Source organism: Myodes glareolus, chromosome 13, assembly GCF_982192425.1.
Source record: "Myodes glareolus chromosome 13, mMyoGla1.1, whole genome shotgun sequence".
Lineage (NCBI taxonomy): Eukaryota > Metazoa > Chordata > Mammalia > Rodentia > Cricetidae > Myodes > Myodes glareolus.
This window is the reverse complement of record NC_142038.1, coordinates 23,363,130-23,385,125: the sequence shown is the minus strand read 5'-3', so window position 1 is coordinate 23,385,125 and position 21,996 is coordinate 23,363,130. Positions and strand designations below refer to the sequence as shown.

The window sequence follows — 21,996 nt, the reverse complement described above, 5'->3', positions numbered from 1 at the left end:
CAGAAAACGCCAGAACTTGGGGCCAGCGAGGTGACTCAGCACAGAGACTGTTGTACAAACACAAGGGCTCTGTTTGTTCCCCAGCACCCACATTAAGTGCCTCCATGCTCCCAATGCTCCTACGGAGACAAGGGGCGTGGTGAAAAAGACTCCTCCCAAGGCCCACCTAGCCTAGCGTGCACGGTGAGGGACAAGAGACCATGTGCCAGACAAGGTGGCAGGTGACGAACAACATATGCACTGTGGCCTGTACACCCACATGTACAGGAACAGGTAATGCACACATGCCACATACACACAGAGTCTCTTTCTAAAGGTCAGAGTTTCTTTCTCTCTTGTTTTAAAATTCAGGTAAGGTATGTGCACGTGGGGTGAGGTAGGATTTCATGTAGCCAACACTGGCTTTAAACTCACTGTATAGCTGAGAATAGTCTTGAACTAATTCACTTGCACTGAGCATCCCAAGTGCCTTCTCAAGGCTGTCACTACTATGCCCGGTTAGTTTCTGGAGTGCTGAGGATCAAACTTGGGACTTCCTGCATGCCAGGCAAGCAATCTCCCAGCTGAGCTACAAGCCTTGTCTGAGTCTCCCGCTCTATCCAGGATTGCCCGATTATGTATTTCTGAAAGTAGATAGTCTTATCCTTACTGGTTTACAGAAGCAGTGTGTGATGGGTAGACCGGGGAAGTGAAGAGACGGGGAAGGGCGAGTGTCTGCTCTTCTAGAACTGTATTCTGAGCCCTGCAGTGGCGCTGGCCTTGGAGATGCTGCCTTTCAGTGGGGAGTGTTTCCTTCAAACTGCAGTTTGTCAAAAGCTTGTTTGGGCCTCTTAGGAGCCAACAGTACTGCACCGTGTCTGTGCCGCCCCCTTTGGGTGCCTTCTTGACTATAAAATTTATGTCGGTACCAAGGCTGTTGGACCCATCCTGAGAGAAAAAAAAAAAACAAAACAAAACACTTTGTCTCTTAGCACAGACTGTGAGAACTCGGGTTCTGTTCTCAAGCATTTTGCAGAAACTGACCTCTGGCCTAGTTGGACACAGCCAACCTCTTTCTAGTAAATTCCTCATGGCTCCTTGGCTTTTCTTGTGGCATTAACACAATGAATTTTCGCCATTGGTATTCCTTGTACGTGGGCTGGAATATCCTTCAGCCCTTGATTTGGGGGAATGGTTTTGTTTATCTTTAAATCACACATTTAGGGAGAATAAAAGTCAGAGGAGACATGGAAAGAATGGAAGTATGTCGCAGGCGGGACATTCCCAGGTTGTTTAGACAGTCACGGAGTGCATGTCCTAAAGAAATTGCTGGATTTTCTTTACACCATTGATGCCAGTACCACTGGCACTGTTTGCAAGAAGTTGCTGCCCCCTGTAGTTAAGTGTAGGTAGCTCCACCGCCATACCCAGTATTCTGTTCTCCCCTCATAAGGAATGAAGAGAGTTTAAATGTAATTTCAGGGGTTGGAGAGATAGCCCATCGATTACGAGCAGTGGCTACTCTTTTAGAGGTCCCAAGTTCAATTCCCAGCACCCACATGGTGGCTCACAAACATCTCTAATAGGACCTGATGCCCTCTTCTGGCATGCAGGTATGCCTGCAGAGTACTCATATATTATAAAATATAAATAAATACAATTTTTAAAAAAATGTAAACTCAGTTTGAAAGTCTCCATGGCTAGAGGTAACAAAAGACGATAAGGAAGGCAACAGCTCTCATGCTGAAGGTGGTTCTTATTTATTATTGTGAATATTAATAACTCTCTCTGGGAAGAGTTCCCATCTTTAGTCAGCCTGCAAATCAACTGCTTCAGGGGGATTTCTTTGGCCTTAGCAGAGAAAGTGAATAGCCAGTAAGGCTCTCTAGGCATATTCTGCCACTGGGTGGAGATGATGTCTTGTGGATTTAGCTACTGATAAAGCATTTATTACGGACTGTCTGCTTGTTTGGGTCCCTGCACATGTCTGTTGCCTAAGAGCTCTACTCCCAGAGTTGGAGTGGATTTGGGGTGGGGCATGGATGCATAAAGAGGTTCCAGTAAATGTTGTCTTTGAGAATTTGATTTGATTTGCTATGCAGGAGATTGAGAAGGCAGGAGCCTGGCAACTCCTGGCTGTAGTGGATGTGTGTAGCCGGGAGACCTGCAGCACAGTCCTCTGAAGTAGCAAGTGAAGGTTGATGGAGGAAGAAAGGTTGGAGGAAAATTTTACATGCTTCCAGCCAATAAAAAATGAAAGAACATTCTAGCCCTGTGGTTCTCAACCTCCCTAATGCTGCAACCCCTTGATAGAGTTCCTCGTGTTATGGTGACCCCTAACCATAAAATTATCTTCATTGCTACTTCATAACTGTAATTTTGCTGCTGTTTTGAATCATAATGTAAATATCTCTGTTTTCCGATGGTCTTAGGCAACCCCAGAACGGTCTTGACCTATAGATTGAGAGCCATTGCTCTAGCCAGACCCAGGAATTCCAAGAAAGTAAGGCATTAGGATTTGGGGACCATGAAGAGAGGCAGTTCTAGACCCAGCACTGTGTACAACCTCCCTTAGGTCACAGTTTTATATTTCATTGACTCATAGAACTCAGAACTGAATATGCCATTTCATAAATGGCTTATGCAGTATTGTGCATTAGCAAAAATTTATAAATAGTTCTTTTATAAACATTTGAACAGTTTCCTATTTACACTTTGACATTTTGCTATCTGCTGTTGTATGTTTATGTAAATAAATATAAAAATAATATTTATATGTACTATATAAATATAGATAATACAATGAACAACATGGCAGAATCGTGTGTGTGTGTGTGTGTGTGTGTGTAACCAGAATTAAACCTAAGACTTTGTGCTTGCTAGGCAAATGCTCTACAGGTAAACTATATCTCCCCCCCATCCTAGACTGGAAACATGATTAATATGATTTAGCAATTCTTACTAGATTTCAAAAAGCAGGAAACACTGTCTCAATGTCTCATCCCCTTTCAAGTCTGGAAGTGTATTCTGATTGTTCTGTGAGGAATGATGTGTCTATATGATTGATGGCCCATATGACATGCAGCTTCTTCACTCATTCCTGTGGTGAGGTGACACACACCCCATGTTATATGTCCCATCCATGTCAAAGGGCAGAGAAGGAGCTCTGTTTTTTACTAGCAGGACTTGATGGAGACAGTGGGGCTTGGGGCGCCATGAGGAGGAAGCAGGCAGCCAGGCATCAGTGGGAAGTGAGTTTAGTACCTGGGAGGAGAGATGTGTCTCAGAGAAGGGGAAGAAAAGACTAGGAGTCCCTAAGTGTACCACTTACAGGTGGCCGTTTCCATCCCTTCAATGGTTCTTCCTGCTGTTATCTCAAATCTTCAGAACACGGCTCCTTGCTGCTTCTTGAGTTTTCATGTTCTCATTTTCAGTAGATAAACTCCGTCACCCCCGCCCCTCTCTCCCTCCTGCACCGGCACAGTTCTGACACAGTACCTGGAAGTTTGATTTTCTGTGTTCACTTTGTGATGATGTTGGAAATGCCCACAGTCCAAGGCTAGGTGGTCCAGGTACCCCAGGAACTTTCCTTGCTCAACTTTGCCTCTTCCAGGTTTATGTTTATTGGCTGAGTGTACACCAGCTCATTCCTGGCGTTCCTTGCTCTTGCTTTTGTGAAGTCTTCCTTACACCTTGCTGTGGTCTAGACAATGACCCCGGGCTGATTGCACATGTTCTGGACTTGCCTGCTTAGTTAGAGTTTCTGTTGCTCTGACAAACAGCATGACCTAAGGAACTTGGGGAGGAGTTTGTTTCACCGTCCAACTTTTCATTACACCATCCAGGGAAGTTAGAACAGGAGCCCAAGGCAGGAACCTGGATGCAGGAACTGAAGCTGAGGCCTAGAAGAATGCTGCTTCCTTGCTTGCTCCTCCTGGCTTGCTCAGTTTGTTTTCTTTACGCCCAGGACCACCGGCCTACATGTGGCACTATCTACAATGGAATGGGCCCAGTCACATCGACCATCGGTTAAGAAAATGTCCTACAGACTTGCCTACAGGCCAATCCTATGGAGACATTTTCTTGATTAAGAGCCCTCCTTCCCATGTGACACTACCTTGTGTCAAATTGATAAAAAAAAAAAAACAAAACTAGTCACCACCCCCGCCTCTACCCTTAACCCTCTCAGTTACACTGGGGTCTCTTCTTGATGGCCCTGTCTGGGGCTGGAAAAGGGTGATCCTTACCTTGTCCATTATATAGAGGGTCATGGCCAACACTCATAACCGGAAAGACAGATAAGAGGAAAGCATGGTGCGTGTATTTGAGCATGACAGAGAAACCTTCAGACGGAAAAGCCAAAGGCCCACCAAGGGTGACTTGTCCATCTTGGCTCAGGCTCAGTGCAGTGGGGACAGGCGAGCTGACTGACGGGACAGAAGGTATCCGAGCCAATGACAGCAGACCTAGTGTGTCCAGATTCCCCTTGTAACGTTTCTCCTTCCTGAGGATAAGGGCAGGCCTCCCTGAGAAGAGGGCTTAACTTTTTTTGTGGCTAAACTAATTATTTCACAGAAAACGGGAGAAGCTGCAGCTGAGATTTTAGGTGTTTGGTCTGACTTTGGGGGAGAAGGGTTTGGTGTCTGTGGGCTTCCTTCAGGGAGGGGTTCTTGTTTCTGTGGAAGTTCTTCTTTCAGGGAGGAGTTTTTGTTGCTTCGTGGAGAATGAGGGCCAAGAGGAAGGAGGGAGTACGGAAAACGAAGGCCTTCACTTTAGGTATCACTTTCTGAGCCCCAATAGCTCCGTCCGATCAGCTTTTGGTTGTGTGTTCCTTGTTCACTCTGCTCTAATCTATTTTTATTTTGTTAAGTAAGTAGGATTCACTGAAATGGTGTTGTAACTAGGGTTTTGTGACTTGTATTTGGCAAATAGTGTTCTGGACTTCCAGAGCGATGCACAGAGCATCCCTAGCACCATCTTACTCCTCCCTCACTCCTCCTGCCAGGCAGGCACCCGGGGCCTGACCTGGTGCTTTGCTTACAAGCATCTTACTTCTTCTCCAATAAATAACTAAACATCATGGGGACCTGAACCTCCTTGTCTTAGTTGGCTGCTTCTGCTGTAGTGGAACGCGATAGACTGAGTGGATTAGACCTAGGGAAGTTCATGATCAAAGTGCTGGAATCCCTGGGGTCTGATATAACCGCTTCCTAGTCTGTAGTTCATGGGACATCTTGTATCCTCATGTAGCATGGGGAGGGCAAGCTCTGCCCTGTCTTTTTATAAGGCCACTGATCTCATTCATGAGGACGTCACCTTTAAGACCTGCTCACCTCTATCAGCCAGCATCACCTGTAGTGAGTCTTTCTTTGTCCCATCAGCTGCCAAATAATGACAGGGAGACTTCTTATTAATTGTGAAAGCTCAGCCTTAGCTTAGGCTTGTTTCTAATTAGCTCTTGTAACTTGAATTAACCCATTTCTATTCATCTGCATGCTGCCATGCTTCTACCTCTCCTCCTGCACATCCTGCTTCTTCTCTGTGTCCTCTGGGGTCCTTCGCATGCCTAGATTCATGTCCTTTTCTTTTTCTTCTGCCAGGAAGTCCCGCCTAACCTCTTCCTGCCCTTGGCAAAGACACATCCTCACAGTGTATAAAAAAATTCTTCCCCAACAGTTACCTGGAGAGCATAGGATTTCAGCCTAAGAATTTCTGTCTCTCACAGACCAGATAAAGGTTGCCGAAATGATGCCACATATTCTACAAGTACTGTGCTGGCTGACTTCACAGGTGCCTCCGAGCTCTGTGTACTGAGGCCTTGGCCATCCTTTTGTGTTCCCAAAGCTCTGTCTCCATGTGACTTAACACACCCAGAGAAGATAAAGGGCTCACACCTACCTCTGTTCAGTCGGTGCTCTTGGTCATTTAATGGTACAATTTAGACTTGTATGAAACCTGAGAGATTTTGGTGGTATTTTACCAGACATTGTCCATGTTCTAGAAGTGACCTGGGGAGAAGAAAATAATTAGACCACAATAGGATTCCTTCTTATCTGTCCCCCACTGCACAGGAGCCATTTTAGCACACTTATCAGTATTTCCAGGTGTTTGTGTCTATTTGGGGAGCACATAATTAATGAACTGAAACTTTGATGACATAGAAAAAGAGTGCTGATATTTCCAGGATAATCATTTTTATCAGCTTTGTAATCAGAAAATAAATATTTAAAGTAATACATATCTATCTATGAGAAATAAGCAAAAAGTGCAGAAGAGAGGGAACTGGGGATGTTGCTCAGTGGGTAGAGCAGTTGGCTAGAACGCATAAGCAATTACTGGAGTTTGGTTCCCAACACTGCAGAAACTATTGTGGTGGAGCAGGCACAGATTTGGGAGGCAGAGTCAGGAAGGTCAGAAGTTCAGAGTCATTCTCAGCTACCAGCTACTTAGTGAGTTCAAGGCCAGCCTGAATCGTGTGAGACCCTGTCTCAAACAAACAAACAAAAAGCACCACAGAAAGAACAAGGCACGGAGTGAGAAACCCTAAGTTCAGGTGCCTCTCAGAGGCAGACAGAGGACAGGATGGCCTCTGTATGCATTGTGTAATGGTTGATGGAGTCAGTTTACATTCTGGTGGAGCCTCAGATTGGTTGAGTTGAGACAGCTGGGCCCAAGGAGTCTCGCTTTAGGACAGCTGTGCATACTCACCTGTCTGTCTTCTTGTTCCTTTCCAAAGTTGGAATCGGGGTAAGGGGATAGGGTGGGGCTCCGGAAACCATAGCTGAACTTCCAAGTTTGGTCTACGGTTAGTTAGGCATGGGTTGAATGGTGTGACCAGGAGCGGGAATGCAGATGAGGTTGGTGAGCTTTGCAGGTTTGGTTAAGGCCTTGATCTTGAGAGAGTCCAGTAAAATTAAATTATACTTATATTTATATTCTGTTTGCCTGGATGGTAAATGTTGGTTCAGTGTTCATTGTACTGGACAAGGTCAAGAGCTGAGGCAGGGACCCAGTTAGGAGACTGTCTGGGTCATCTTGGGGAGAATGAGGGCAGCCTGGATTAGGATTGGAGCATCTGCAGGGTGCTGGAGGAGTGATACACTAGAGGGCTCTGGACCAGCTAGGGTCAGAGTGTGTGTTTCCATAGCTGCTGGAGGGACGATTTGGGAGGAGAGAGACATATGGAAGATTCTACTGCAGAATCATGGACTGCTCATGTCATTGGTGGAGGGCAGAGTTGCTACTTAGTTAACATCAGAATAGCTGATGTCCCTGTTCTCTCACAAGGAGCCACCAGAAGAGGAGAGTCACAGTCTCTTCCCTGCCATGTATCAAAACTGAATCGGTGCTGTCCGCTGTGAAACTTCCAATCAGCTGGCTTCTCTGTGTAGAAATCAGTGAATCCTTTTGTCTGTTCCTTTCCATGCTTAGTGGTGCATTTCCCATGGTTCTCTCTGAGGAGGAATGTCCTCCTGGCATTATCTTTTGCCACGGAGTTATTCTGCTCAACGCATCCTTTGTGCTGGCCTGGGTCACTCTCAGCTCTCTCTACTGGAGGAAAAGCTGGTGTAATGGCTCTGGCTTTGAAGTGTTGCTTGCTTTTCTGAGATTACAATTGGCTTTAAAGGATGTATTGAGAAGGTCCTTTGGTCCAGTTGACTGTCACGTGACCAGTAATGTGGCTCTTATGAGAGTGATGGGTGGGGAGTGCTTTTGTGGGTTGATGGACCTGGGGCAGAGACCCTGTTTTCCTGTGGCAAACCCACCAGCTCTTTAGGTGACCTTTAGGTGACCTTCTTTTTGAGCCTCAGTTCCTACAAGTTTAGAAGAATGGACTCTGACGAGTTCTGAGTGGGAAGATGTTCCTGAGCAGAGCCAGCATATTATGGCAATCCAGTTTGTCATGCACACTGCTTTGGTTCATGCTAGTGGTCACCAGCGGGGTTGGCGGTGACCTCCTGCCTGTTGCTGATGGTGTTGCCTGTCCTGCATGGGAAGGAGAAAGTGGTTTAAAAATAGGAAAAGCAATGTAAGTTGCTCGGGTTGAAGGACCAGAGATGTAGCTCAGTTGGCAGAGTGCCTGCCTAGCATGCAGGAAGCCCCTCTTGATCCCAGCACCACATAGAACTTGGCATGGTAGCATACACCTTTCTTCCCAGCATCTAGGAGGTGGGAGAATCAGAAGTCCATAATAATCCTTGACAGCAAAGCAAGTTCAAGCCAGCATAGACTACTTGAGACCTCGTTTCAAAAACAAAATAACAATAAATCATTCAGATTGAGGAACATAGGCTCTCTTCATTAGTTGTATCACAGAAGCCGTTGTGTTAGTTGGGATGTGATGCGGGAGAATTGTCTGTATTCTGTCAATCATATTTTAATAAAACGCTGATTGGCCAGGCAGGCAGTATAGGCGGGAAAGCCAGACAGGAAGTAGGGGTGGAGCAAAGAGACTGGGAGTATTCTGGAAGCAGAGCTCCCTCAGCACTCCTGCGCAGACCACTGAAGAGGCAGCATGTAACTTGCCCAGCTGAGAAAGGTATGGAGCCATGTGCTAACGTAGATAAGGATAATGGGGTAACAAAAGTTATAAGAGCTAATAAGTAGCCTGACCTAATGAGCCAATCAGTTTATAATCTTATGGAGTCTTGTGTGTGATTTTCTTTGTTGCTTGCCGGCTGTTGGGGTACTGGGAGGGACAGATACCCCAACAAGCCAGCCCCTCATGTTACAGGGATGGAATTTTTTAAAGGCATTTTAAGTTATATAATAAAACAATACCAAATTCTGCTAATATATTGGCATAGGTTAACAACAACATGAAATAGTGAACCTTTCTTTGAAAGGTGGTTTGGTCTTTTGGAAAGCATAAAGTGCTAAATCATACCATTTGGTGATAGTTGATGCTGACGAGAGTGTTCTTTCTCTGAGACCGCAGAGCTGGTTTTCTGGTTGTAGATACAGATACCATAGTTAATGTGAAGAAGTTCTAGAAGCCTGGCATAGCGGCACATTCCTGTAATTCTAGTATTACAGGGACCCTGTTTCAAGAAACCATACATCAAAACAGTCTGTTGCCTCTTAAAAACTAGTGCTGTGACAATTTTTGTATATAAATGTGTTGCATATTAATGTCTGTGAATATGTATATGGTATATATATAGTATGCCTGTATACATATGTAGATATACAGACAATATTTGCAGATATACACTTATGTCTAATCTAGCCATCTCTATAGGTCTGGCCTATCTAAACCATCCACTAATTTAAATATACTAATATAAATATTTGAAAAATTTCCATAACCTGTTCCCAGTTTGCAGACTTAGAGTAAAATGCGGTATAGCCTTAGGAGGATCTTCGTCTTCCTGTTGAGATGTTTGGGCATCTGGCATGGACAGAGATTGCTCTGGCATTTCAGAGCCTGGCACGTGGGCTCCAGACAACAGTCTTCCATCAGTGCTGCTTTGTGGCAGTGATAATGGGGAGCAGCTGTGCCCCACCCCTAGCCTTTTCTAATAGTTTATTATTTATTCCCAAGGGGGTTACATTAATCTCTTAGAAGCATCGTGAAGTTCTGAGAGGATAAAACCCATCTCTATGTCCAGTGAATATACATAAAAAAAATTAAAAGTCATTTTGAAGGAACTGAAACAGGCAAGGTACTTCCTAGCTTATTTTGTGAAGCCCAGAATCCATCATCCTGCGTCAGCATCATTTTTCTCCCCGAAGGGCGGGACAGAAGCACACTTGTCTTGTTGCGTGCTGTGAGATGATGGGAAAGTTTTAGTTACTGGAGCTCCTGGTAAGTGTACGTGTTTGTTAGTGATTGGACACGTTGGGAAGGAAGGGAAGCCTGGGAGCAGCGGGCCCTGGAGTGGGCTGTTCAGAGATCAGAGATGGCAGTAAAGGTGCCCAGGTTCGGTGTGGGTGTGAGCGTGGATGGAAATGTTTGGAGGGCAGGGCATCGTTTCTGGACCAAGGGTGCTACAAGGACACACACCTTGGCGTCATCCAGGATGATGCCAGATTTGAGTCGGTGAGAAAGATAGTGACAGGTGTGGAAAGGGAACGAACTCTGGGGTGATGGTGAGTGGGCGTGGGTAAGGATAGGAGAATTGATATGGTGGCTGTGGTGCAAAGTTCCAGTGTGTGGTTAAGCCGCGACCTTGGGAACTACCCTCCAGGACCCTTCTTCAGAACCAGGCTTTGGTTGTGATCCGGAAGCAACAGGAGAGTGAGAAGCTGAGGTGCTTGCTGTGTAAGCATGGGGACCGAGTCCTCACAGAACCCACATCAAACCAGGCCCCTGTCACCCCAGCATTTTGGAGAAAGAAACAGGAAGCTTGCTGGGGTTTGCTGGCCAGACTGTCTAGAATCAGTGAACTCCAGGTTCTTCAAGAGACTCTCTCAAAAAGTAACACGGGAAGCAACTGAGAAAAGCACCCGTAGGTGCACATGCACATGAAGGCATCCAAAAGAAGTGCTGGAGCCAGTGAGAGTGATGATGAGGTCGTGGAGAGATACACAGCAAGTTATGGTGGGCTCTTCTGTGCAGTCACTGGCCCCACACACCAAGAGGTCCAGATTTGGTCTGATTCATCGTTCGCGGCATCTCATTATTAATCATTGTTGAACAGGACCTGGCGTTTTATTTTACATTGGACCTTGAATGATCCATATCTGTCTTTAAAGATTGCATGTACTGGCTTTTTGGGATCCTAGTCTATTTGGATGCATACCTTCCTAAGCCTGGATGGAGGGGGGAGGACCTTGAACTTCCCACAGGGCAAGGTACCCTGCCCTCTCTTAGGGCTGGATGGGGAGGGAAAGGGGAGACCAGGAGGGAAATGGGAGGAGGGGAGGGGTGGAAATTTTGAATGGTTTTATTTATAAAGCAAAAAAAAAAAAAAAAAAAAGACTGGAGAGTGTGGTGGGGGCCTGGTTGAGAAGGGTCCATGGTGGACACACCAGGCAAGTGTGGACTCAGGTTAGTGTGTCTAGCCTGATGACCAGGATACTAGGTTGAATAAAGGGAGAATTATTTCGAGTGGATGCTGACCATACTACTTGGAAGGCTGAGGCAGGGAGATGAAGAGTTCAAGGCCAGACCCTGTCCAAAAATAAAAAGTAAAATCAAAGAAGGTTTCAGTGGGATGTGTGTGCTGCCTTCGGCTCCACACTGAGTCCCCCGGGATGCATGGCTGGTGGTTTGGGCAGCACTGTTCTCGGTTAGAGAGCTGTCCTGAGCCTGGAGGAATGTTCACACCCTAACTTCTGCCCGTCTGATGCAGGTATCATGGCACTCCCTGTCAAATCCATCTTTACACAGTGCCATGTTTTCCTTTTGGGGTGTAAACTCACCCCCACCCAGTTGCAAAGACTTACTCTAAAGAGGCCTGAGCTCTCTGTCTGGCCTCAGTTTCTTACAGCCTTAGAGCGTAGGCGTCTCCCTTCGTAAGCCCAGGTGTGCTGTCTTGTTGTCATAATCGTTATGAACACCCCAGCTTTGAGTGTGCCCCTTTTACATAAATGGCAGTGTGTTAACAGTTTTACAGTATATGTGATTTTAATTTGAATATGGCGATGAAGGCCATTAGCAATTATTTTCATGCATATTTGCTCCTTGTCTGTTGTGGGACTGACTTCTCCTGCCCTCTGACCAGCAATCGGAATGCCTGTGGTTGCCTTTTGTTGTGCCCTTTCCTTGGCACCAAATTTTATCCCTCCTCCAAGAAACCCCCATTGCTGGTATCTGTGATGTATGATCCAGCTACTGTGTCATGCTCCTGAGAAAGGGCTGAGTTCTGAGTGGAGTTTGCTGGTCAAATTGTGCCTGGCCAATAGTGTTGGGCCCAGGAGTTCACCTCTGCCTCCGCCATCCCCAGTAATCTCCTGTCCGAACAATATTTTCACTCTGAAAAATGTTCTGTCACATCCCGTTGTCTTGCTTATTAGTTCATTGATTATTACAATGCTGTTCTCTTTCTGCGACAACCAAAGACTTCATGCTGATGGCTTGTAACACAAATGCACTTCTCAAAGTTCTGCTGCCAGGTTCCCTGCTGGACCATCTCTGTAAGGTCTTTCTTCTTAGACCGCAGACCCTCCACCCCCGCCACACACATGCATGTGTGTCCTCACTTCACCTCTGTGTGTGACCTTGGTGTCTCTGTTCAAGTTTCCTCTGAGAATGGCACCAGTTACGATGGGTTAGTGGCACCTAGGTGATCTCAGGCCCTTACTCAAGCCCTTTACTGAAAGGACCTGTCTCCAAGTGCAGTCACATTGTGGCTACCGGGGCTTAGCATGTTGAAGGAGGAGTATATGTGTAGATATGCATGTGCCGTGTTGCTTGTAGAGCAGAGGACAACTTACGCAAGCTGGTTCTCTCCTTCTGCCATGTGGGCTCTGATGGTTTGACCTCAGGTTGGCAGGCTTGATGGCAGGCACTTTTACCTGCTGAGCTGTCTTCCAGATGTGAGGAGTCTGGTTCAGCCCACGACTTAATTTTGAACTTTTCTATGAGGCTACACCTATGTATTGAAGATCATCGACTCCTCTTAGAAGACGATGAACCCAAAGGGCTCGTACTCTGAGATTCTGCTACTTGGTTGCTTCTAGGAGTTGGTGAAACTGTTAGTCTCTTGGCAGTATGGCCGCCACACTAAAGAGGAACTTGATGTGTTTGTCCTGATGGAAACAGTGTTGACCCTTTTCTCTTTGGAGAAGCGCACAGCCAGCCGTATGTTTGCATAAGCTGAGAGCGGCAGAGGAGAACCTTTGCACAAGGTGAAGATGAACTATATGAGGGTTCCTTTAAGACAGAATGTACTGCCAACATTTACCAAAGGAGGAGGGGTGTGGACAGCTGCTGTCACCTTCCCGGGACTGTTCTGCTTCTGCTCTCATTGCCTTTTGAAGAGGGCGTCTTGACAGGACGTCTGGACTCTGGTGTCTAGTGAGAAGGCTCTGTAGGCACCTGGGATGTGACAGCTGCAGGTAGTAAGGCAGGCATGGCTCGGAGAAGGGCACCCAGTGTGCACTGCTCCTGGGAGGAGGATTGAAATTGCAGTTTTTTGGCCTTGCCCTCCTCTAGAGGAATGGTACCAAGCTGCAGGCAATGCTCATGTAGATGCTTCAGAGCACACCGATGCCCTCGACTGTCCTGCTTTCTTCACCTTCACTGTGTGGAGTTTTTTCCTAAGAGAGACTTCTTAGCTCCAAGAGTCGACTGTGCAGGGTAAGATTCTTCTCAGTGGGAGAGAATGGCTCCCTTATGTAGCATTTAACAACTCTATAAGCCCACCCATAGTTATAATAATTTTAGATTACCTCAAGATGCTTTTCAAAATCTTTTTTGCTTTAAGTCTGTGTGGTGGTATGTGTGTGTGTGTGTGTGTGTGTGTGCGTGCGTGCGTGTGTGTGTCTTACACATATGCCATTCTTTAGGTATGAAAGTCAGAGGGTAACTTTAGGTGTCAGTCTTTGCCTTTCCCCTTACTTGAGACAGTCTCTGGTCCACTGCTCTTGCACCAGGCTGGCTTGCCTGGGAACTCCCTGGATTTCCTCTGTCCCCATCGAGTGCCGTACTGCTGTCCCCAGCTACATGGTTTACAGAGACTCAAACTCAGGCCCTCATGTTTACCCAGCGAGCCCTTCACCCATTGAGCCATCTACCCAGCCCTTCTAAACATGGTTTTCAGTGCTAAGGGTCAAACCCAGGTATTCAGCCTTGTTAAGAAAGCACTCGACTATAGAGCCCCGTCCACAGCTCTGCCTCAAGATCTTTGAGCTATTAATTCATCATCAAGGTAGTTTTCCATGCTTCTTCAGGGGTCTTGTGTCGATGTCAAGATGGCGGGCTTTATTTCATAAGACCACTCTAAATGGTGCTGGTTGGTGTTCTAAGTGCGGATGTTGATTGAGAAGTAAATTAAGGAAACAGTCGGATGGAAAATGTATGACACTGTGAAAGTCGTGAGTCTTCTTCACTGGCGGTGGGAGCGAGGGGGATATCTTTGAACATTTATCAGGTGTCTAGTGAGAACTGAGGGTTTTCTGTGAGTAGCAGTTGAGTTCTGCGTGGTTTGACCTGGCCAGGCTCCTTTGGAGTTGGCAGTGTTGAGACTTACTAGGGTATGTTTGGAGGAGAGGTGGATTTGTGTGTGTATGTGTGTTTTCATTATGTCTCATTATTTGCTTGTTTAAACAATCTAATGAACTTATTAGTAGAACTGGCCGAACAACTTATCTTTCTGTGTCCCCAGGGATAGCACCTTTTCATTCTAGAATCAATATCTCCATTCACCTGCTGCTTACTCTACTTGCCTGGAGTTCCTTTTCGGTTGAAACTGTTGTTCCTAGTGTTTAAGTAGAAAATTAAAAGTGCTAATGACCTAGGCTGATTGGTCTCAGGCAGCTAGAGTATTTCAGGCACTATGTATTTCTTTGCTGAGGAGCAGGGAAGGGACTGAGGACAGCTCTCTGAGTGGGCTGCGGTAGCTTCTGTGATGCCCTGGGTGGGCAGTAATAGTTGTCTTGGGGTGGGCACATCGGCTGGCTAGCTTGGGTGACTGTGGTTAGTCCAAAGCCTAGCAGGAGAACTTCCCAGCCTTGGAGGACCTTGATCCCTTGGCCTGGGCTGGTGTTGTAAGTGCCTAACATTTGCCGTGATCTTGTCTCGGTCCCCTTCCTGCTCCGGGTGAGTGGAAATAATCCTGATGTCCCAGTTAGAAAAGGACTTTGAACTCTGACTTTACTGGGAGTTCATGCCACATCTCAATGAAGCAGAGAGATTGGAATCTAACTTTTTTTTTTTAATTGGCCTCTAAGAGATTTCATAACTTGGCTGTCTGAAACTAGCGACCTTGACTTTTGGGAATCCTTCTTACTTCAAATGTGCATTCTTCAGTGCTTGCCTCAGACGATCTTAACCTTTGCCTGTCCATGAGTCTCCCTGGCCCGAGGTTTGGAGCTAGGCCAAGGGTATTAACCTTGGACGGGGCTGCACATTGCTCCTCAGCCTTCCCAAGCTTCCTTCCTTGCTCTGCCCTGCCTTCTCTTTCCTTTCTCTCTAGGGTTTGTCCATCTCCCCCGTCAGTGCTCAACATCCTTACATGTCTCTCTATCATGTAGTATGGCTTGCTTCAGGAAGTTGTCAATGAGTGGTAGTCCTTCTGAAAATGTACTTTTCTGTTTCAAAGAAGATATTTAATAAAAAAAATGACTTCATTATAGTCAAATGTAGTTCTCTCAAACAAAATTAACAGAAAGCAAACATGAACAGTGATCGCTATCTACTGAGCAAGCAGAAGGTATTCAGGTTTTGTCAAATAAAGATTCTAGTATTATCAAAAAAAGAAGATATTTAATAGTGTTTGTTAAGTAGAAGGGTGAGGGTCCAGAGTCAATTTGAATATACAAAATTCACCATAATGGGGCAATTCACAGGCTTATTCTAAAAGATGACCCTGTGTTGCTAGGTGAACTAGTAAGGGAACTCAGTGTAGTGTGTGTGTGTGAATGTGGATATGCACTCACGTGCAGGGTGCCTGCTTATGCATATGTACGTGTGCGTGTTCATACAGATATACTGGTCCTTGTGAGCACTGTGAAGGCCAGAGATTGACCTCCCCTATAGCTTTCTGCCTACACTTTGGAAGCAGAGTCTCTACTTTAACAGGAGCTCAACATTCTGGCACGACCACCTTGGTTTTCAGTTCGGTTCCATCGATCAGTGTGTCTATTTTTATGCCAATACCATGCTGTTTCTTATTACTGTAGCTCTGTCTGTGCTACAATTTGAGGTCAGGGATGGCGATACTGCCAGCAGTTCTTTTATTACTTGGGATTGTTTGAGAGAGAGAGAGAGAGAGAGAGAGAGAGAGAGAGAGAGAGAGAGATTGAAGTTGAAGACTTAATTTCTGTGAAGAATTGTGTTGGAATTTTGATGGGGATTACATTGAATCTGATTGCTTTTTTATAAAGATGGCCATTTTTATGATATTAGTCCTAGCAATCCATGAACAGGGGAGATCTTTCTGTCTTTTGATCTCTTCATCAGTGCCTTAACGTTTTTATCATACAGTTCTTCCCTTCCTTGTAGAGTTCTCACTCACTCCCCTACTTTTTTGAGGCTCTTCTCTGAAAGGTACTGTTTCTCTGATTTTTTTTCCTTCAATTTATTTGCAGTTTGCAAATAGGAAGGCTACTGAGCTGTAGACGTTTCCTGGTGGAGTCATTGGGGTCTTTTATGCATAAAATCTTATTATCTCAAGTAAAGATACTTTTTGACTTCTTCCTTTCCTTTCTATATGCCCTTGGCCTCCTGAAGTTGCCTTACTGCTCTAACTGACACTTCAAGTCCTGTATTTAATAGGTGTGTAGAAAATGGGCATGGCTCACAAGGAATATTAGTGTATAATACTCTCTTCTGCTGTTGTTTGGGCTCTGTGTAGTTTTGGTATTAGGGTGATAGTGGCCTTGTAAAAATAATAAGAAATGTTCCTTATGTTTCTGTTTTGCAGAACAATTTGAATTTTGTAATTAGTTCTTTGAAAGAATTCTGTGCTGAATCCATTTGGCTCTGGGCTTTTTTGTTTGTTTATTTGGAAGATTTTTAAATGACTGCTGTTTCACTAGAGGCTAGGTAGGGGTTGTTGAAATTCTTTATTTTATCTTTATTTAACTTTGGTATGTCATATATATCAAGAAATTTGTCTAGTTTTTTTTTGAATTTTCTTGTTTGCTGGAATAGATCATTTTAAAATATGTCCTCATGATTCTCTGAATTTCCTCAGTGTCTGTCATAATGTCTCTCTTTTCATCTCTGATTTTATTCCTTTGGATTGTGTGTGTGTGTGTGTGTGTGTGTGTGTGTGTGTGTGTTAATTTGGTTAAGTATTGTCAGTCCTCTTGGCATTTTTCAAAGAACCAACTGTTTGTTTCATTGATTTTTTTCACTTGTTTTTGTCTGTTTTTATTTCATTGATTTCAGCTATGACTTTGAGTATTTCTTCCCATCTATTTTTTTGGGGGGGGGTATTATTTATTTCTCTGTTTTTCTTGACCTTTTAGGTCTGCTGTGACTTACAAGCAAACCTCTTTGGAGATTGTGCCTGCACACACACACACACACACACTGTATTAGAGATCTTGCCTTGCAGTTTGAAAAAATAGCTAGGTAGACAGCTTGACTTAGTTTTCACTAGAAATTAAAAAGGAGCTGGAGAGAGGCTTATGGGTAAAAACTGGCATTGCTCTCATAGAGGACCAAAGTCAGGGGACTCACAACTGCCTGTAATGATCTCATGCCTCTGGTCTCTGTGTACTTACACACACACACACACACACACACACACACACACACACACACACACGAAGCCCAAGCACTGCAAATCAGAACATAGATAAATCCTTTAATTTCAGGTGTTTTATAAGGAAACAGGCTAAGCTAATCCATTTCTGCCTCGCCTTTTTAAAAGTGTAATTTAAAACACAAGGCAAGTCTCAGATAAGTGAGAAGGAAGGGGTGTTTCAGAGCCAAAGTTATCTGGTTCATATGTTATCAGGTCTGTGACTTTATCTCTGTAATAAAGTGACATGGCTACATGCAGAGGCTGTGTACATGTCTGAGGGTGGAACTCACACTTGAAGGAGGTGAGATTGTGGAAGCATGTGTCTGTGAAATCACTGTGTCCCACAGGCTCCCCGCCTCCCCAGGGCAAAGCTAGCGACTTGGAATGTGCTGCCCCCGGATAAGAAGCAGCTCCTGGTGTCCTGCATCCATCTGCCAGCTTCCAGCCACAGACCTAGAGAGATGAATTAGGGATTATGTTCCAAGTCTGGGTTGGCTTTGGGAGTCTGTGGCTTTGAACAGTTGCTTGAGTGATCCACACCATCCTTGTATCCACTGGCCTTTGGCTGGAGCCTGAAGCTCTCTTGGTCCACAGTACTGAGCCTGTGGCTTCTCTATGTTTCTGATAAGTCAGCTCAATTTCCTCTGCAGTGCTTTCTGAGGTCAGGATTGTCTTCCTGCGTTTGCCACATGGTGAGTCTGCTTCTCCATGTGGTTTCATAGTTCATTGCAGGGTTGGAGCTGGCTGGACGTCTTTCCTGTCCCATTTATATCCCAAAGGCATGAAGCACTGGTATTGGTGTTCTTCCTACGAATTTTCCATCTTGGCGGAGTGGACTCCTTACTGTAAATCATTTTTGGAATAAGAATAGCAGCAAACAAAACTCCCAAATGCTGTAGACAGGGGGCTTGTGTTTTATGTCTATGTCCATACTCATTGGAGAGAGACTGTGAGGAAGTGTGAGTTTTGAATAATGAGTTACACCTTGCTGGAAGTGTTCATTATTTCTGGGCTTTCTCTTGGAGACCTGTCAACCCTGTACATGAGGTATTCTGTGATACCGCACTTCCTGTTGAGATGAAATGACAGTCTGGATTCTCATGTTTGGGTCTGAAAATGTCAACATTCAGGAATGAGAAGGGACACAGAGACCTGGTCCACTTCCTGCCCTCTTTGGTATCTCTGGTAGGATATCAGCATACTCTCTGACTGAGGCAAATGAGGGCTATCACCAGCTCCTAGAGGCTACCTGTCCCCAGTGTGACTCAGGGTAAGGACCAGAAGTTCCCTCCATGCTGGGAAGCACATCTGTTTCTGCAGCTTTCCCTGCATGGAGCTTTCTCCCCACTCCTAACAGAAATAGCATTGCTTTTGCTGCTGTCCTGGTTCCGTCCAGCAGAAAGAATATGCTTTGTGATTTTTTTCTTCCCTAAAACAAGATTAAGCATTCAAATACTTTCCCCCAATAACCTTTTTTAGTTTATTTATTACTTAAAATAATAATACGCTTAAATATGAGAATTTTGCCCGTATGTATGTATGTATGTATGTATGTATGTATGTATACCACATGTATGTCTGGTCCCCGTGTCTGAAGAAGGTGTTGGATATTCTGGAGCTGGAGTTATGGATGGCTGGGAACTACAGGGTGGATTTGGAAACTAAACTTGGGTGCTCAGCAAGAACAAGTGCTCTCAACCACAGAGCCATCTCCCCAGCCCCTCTTACACCATTCTTTTGTTTCTCTGTTTTCCAAGACAGAGTTTCACTGTTTATAGCTCCAATTGCCCTGGAACTCGCTCTGTAGACCATGCTGGCCTCGAACTCACAGAGATCCACCTGTCTCTGTCTCCCAAGTGCTGGGATTAAAGGTGTGTGCCACCACCACCTGGCTTACCATTCTTATATACTTTTTGTTAGTTAGAGTGTTAGCTATCTTGACTTCTTAACTCATGTTTTAAGTTGTTAATTTGATGGTTTTAAGTTTGAAGAGTCAAGAAGGCTATGTAGGGAGAAGTCTTCTCTTTCCTGCGACCCCTGTATTCCAACTCTGCCACTATCACCAGGTTCCTGTGCCCTTACCAAGTCTTCATTATGAACTTGCAAGCAAATATTTGTGTGCGTGACTGCTTCCCCCTCTTCTTATATAAAGGCTATCACACCTCACACAGTGTTCTGGGGTTTTTGTTTTTGTTTTTTAATGTGTCAGTCTATTTTAGACTGTCAGTCACACCTGTATGTACCGAATGCTATTATCCTTTCTTAGGTCTGCTTAGTTCTATTGTATACATTTCATCCTATTAAAAAAAATAGCAGACCAACAGTGTTCCTCTTAGACCATGGCTCTTTGGTTTTGAACATCATGCTGGCCGGGGCTGTTGAAGTGAAAGCCCTTGGTCTGGACTTCGAATAGTTCAAATGGGTTACCCTGTCCTGTCACCCAGTGATACAGACTTTGAGATAAGATAAAGCCCCCAAGGTTCTCCAAGCCCCCTTGTTTTTACTATCCTACCTTTTGTCCTGAGGGTTGCTACACCCATTACCCAGTCTGATGAGATCCTTCTGGATTCTGGTGTGGTCATCTGATAGCTTACCTAGTTTGTAGGTCCGCTGTAGATTGGATTAGCCTGCTGTGTGTGTCCCCATCCGTGCTTTCCTGTCTGAGAGCATTGTGCTGAATGGATTCAATTACAGAGCCCCATGAATGACTGCAGGACCTTGCTGGCATTTCTAATGGGTGTAGTTTGAGTGGGAGCTGGCCAGTGGACACAGTGAAACTCCTGTTAACTCTGCCATGACTGTACCTTCACGGGATCTTCTGGTCCAGAGAAGGGGCAAGCCTGCTGGTGGAAGTCCTTGTCTGCTATGTCTTCAGTGCATCCTGAAGCTGCTGACCCCTTCAGAAAAGGAAGTCGTTTCCAGTGTTCCTCCTTCCTTTATGTCGGTTTTGGGATCAGTCTCAGTTTTATACATGCTAAACAGGCACTTTGCCAGCTGAATTATATCCTCAGCTCTCTGTTATCTCTTTTTTTGGGGGGTGGGGGAGGGAGGATGGATGGATGGAGCCAGGCATGTGCCATGCTACCCATTTGGAGGTCAAAGGATGTCCTGTAGGATTCAGTGTTCTCCTTCTATCACATGGACGCCTGGGATCTGACTCAGACTGTCACACTCAACAGTACCTGTATCTGCTGAGCTATCCCTGCTCCCCACTCCTCCCCCTTTCAATCCTCACTATTTGTCGTTTACCTTCTTGCTTTCCTTGGCTTTGGTGCCATTTAGTCAACCTCCCTACAGTCTTAGGTGCTCTGCTCTTTGACTGAATCTGGGAGGACTATCTTGTGTTGAGTCAGGTGAAGGGCACCTCAGGGCTCTCTGGCTCTGGGAAGTTGCATGTGTCCCGTTATCCCCACGAGCCACTCTCCTGCCCCTGCTTCTGAGGGCTTCTGAGCAGTGGAAGAGGAAAAGGGCTGGGAGAGGGACAGGGTGCTGTGGGGGTCCTGGAAGAGGGGCTGAACTAGTCGAGAGCTGCTAGGAAGCTCTTCCCACATAGCTGTAGCTGTGGTAAGAGCCACAGGGCAAGCAGACGGAGCTCAGGCAGCACACCGGCGGTTCTGCGGAAGTGCTGACTGTCATCAGCTGTACCCGTATACAGTCTACAGCATTGTAACATTTTATCTCCAGAGTCGGGTTGTGCAGTTGCCTCTGCCATCCACCAGAGATGACTGGAAAGTGTCTCTCTGTGACTGTGGGTATCTTTCTGTAGAGCTGGTGTGAAAGCCCAGGTAACAGGTTCCATCTCAGGACCTCAGGTCCTGAAACTCTGCTTCCCCACTTGCCTTCTTTCTGGTCACAGTGGATCAGTATAGAATGGCTTCTGGCTGCAATCCATGCATGGCTGGGTATTTAACAAGGAAATAACACATACCAGGAACTAGGAAGAAATTACATTCTGGGTATAAACCCGCTAGCAAATGAGGTATTAATAGGAATAAACTCAGGAATTTTCTGTGTGGCTTAAAGAAGCAGGGAACATCTGTGATGCCAACAGAGGCAACTTGGGTGCCATTTGTAGCCTGGAAGGGAAACCCTGTCGGTCATGTTGTGTGGTCAGAATAGCGCCTGATCGTGGATGCAGGTGGCTGTCTGGAGTAAAAAATAGATGCCTACAGAGGGTCCCATCCAGTGGGAACTGCAGTACTTGGGAAAGCAGCAGGAAGGAGCTGTGTAGATGGGCCAGTCATGAAGCCAAAGCCTTGCTCTAAGCCCACGCTCCCCAGGCAGCGTGTGATTAACTTCAGTTTACCCTTAGAGGGAAGATGCTTGTCATTGTCCCAGGGTCTTCACATCAGTGCAGAGGCTTGTTCTTCGTGTAAGAGCCACACTTGACCCTGGGCCGAGCTCTCATGTGTGCCACAGTAACCAGAATCATGCTTCTTCTTGTTTGTCTCTGAGGCCTGGGGGCATCTTCTTGAGGGCCCTTGGGGACCTGGCCCCTTTCCGTTCCTTCTCCTTTAGACTACACATTCCAACCCAAACCCAGACCTCAATTTTTGTCAGAGGTCACTTGCATCTGCCTTGAAAAAATGCAGAATTTTCGATCCTGAGCTAAGAGTTTTGGCCTGGAACACAGTACTGTCGTTTATTGTGATCA

General features: G+C 45.6%; 1 protein-coding gene across 2 annotated transcripts in view; it reads left to right on the top strand.

The window, feature by feature from the left end:
• Positions 1-21,996, top strand: part of Nedd4l (NEDD4 like E3 ubiquitin protein ligase) — a 325,219-nt gene that overhangs the window by 70,788 nt on the left and 232,435 nt on the right. The gene's annotated exons all lie outside the window — the stretch shown is intronic.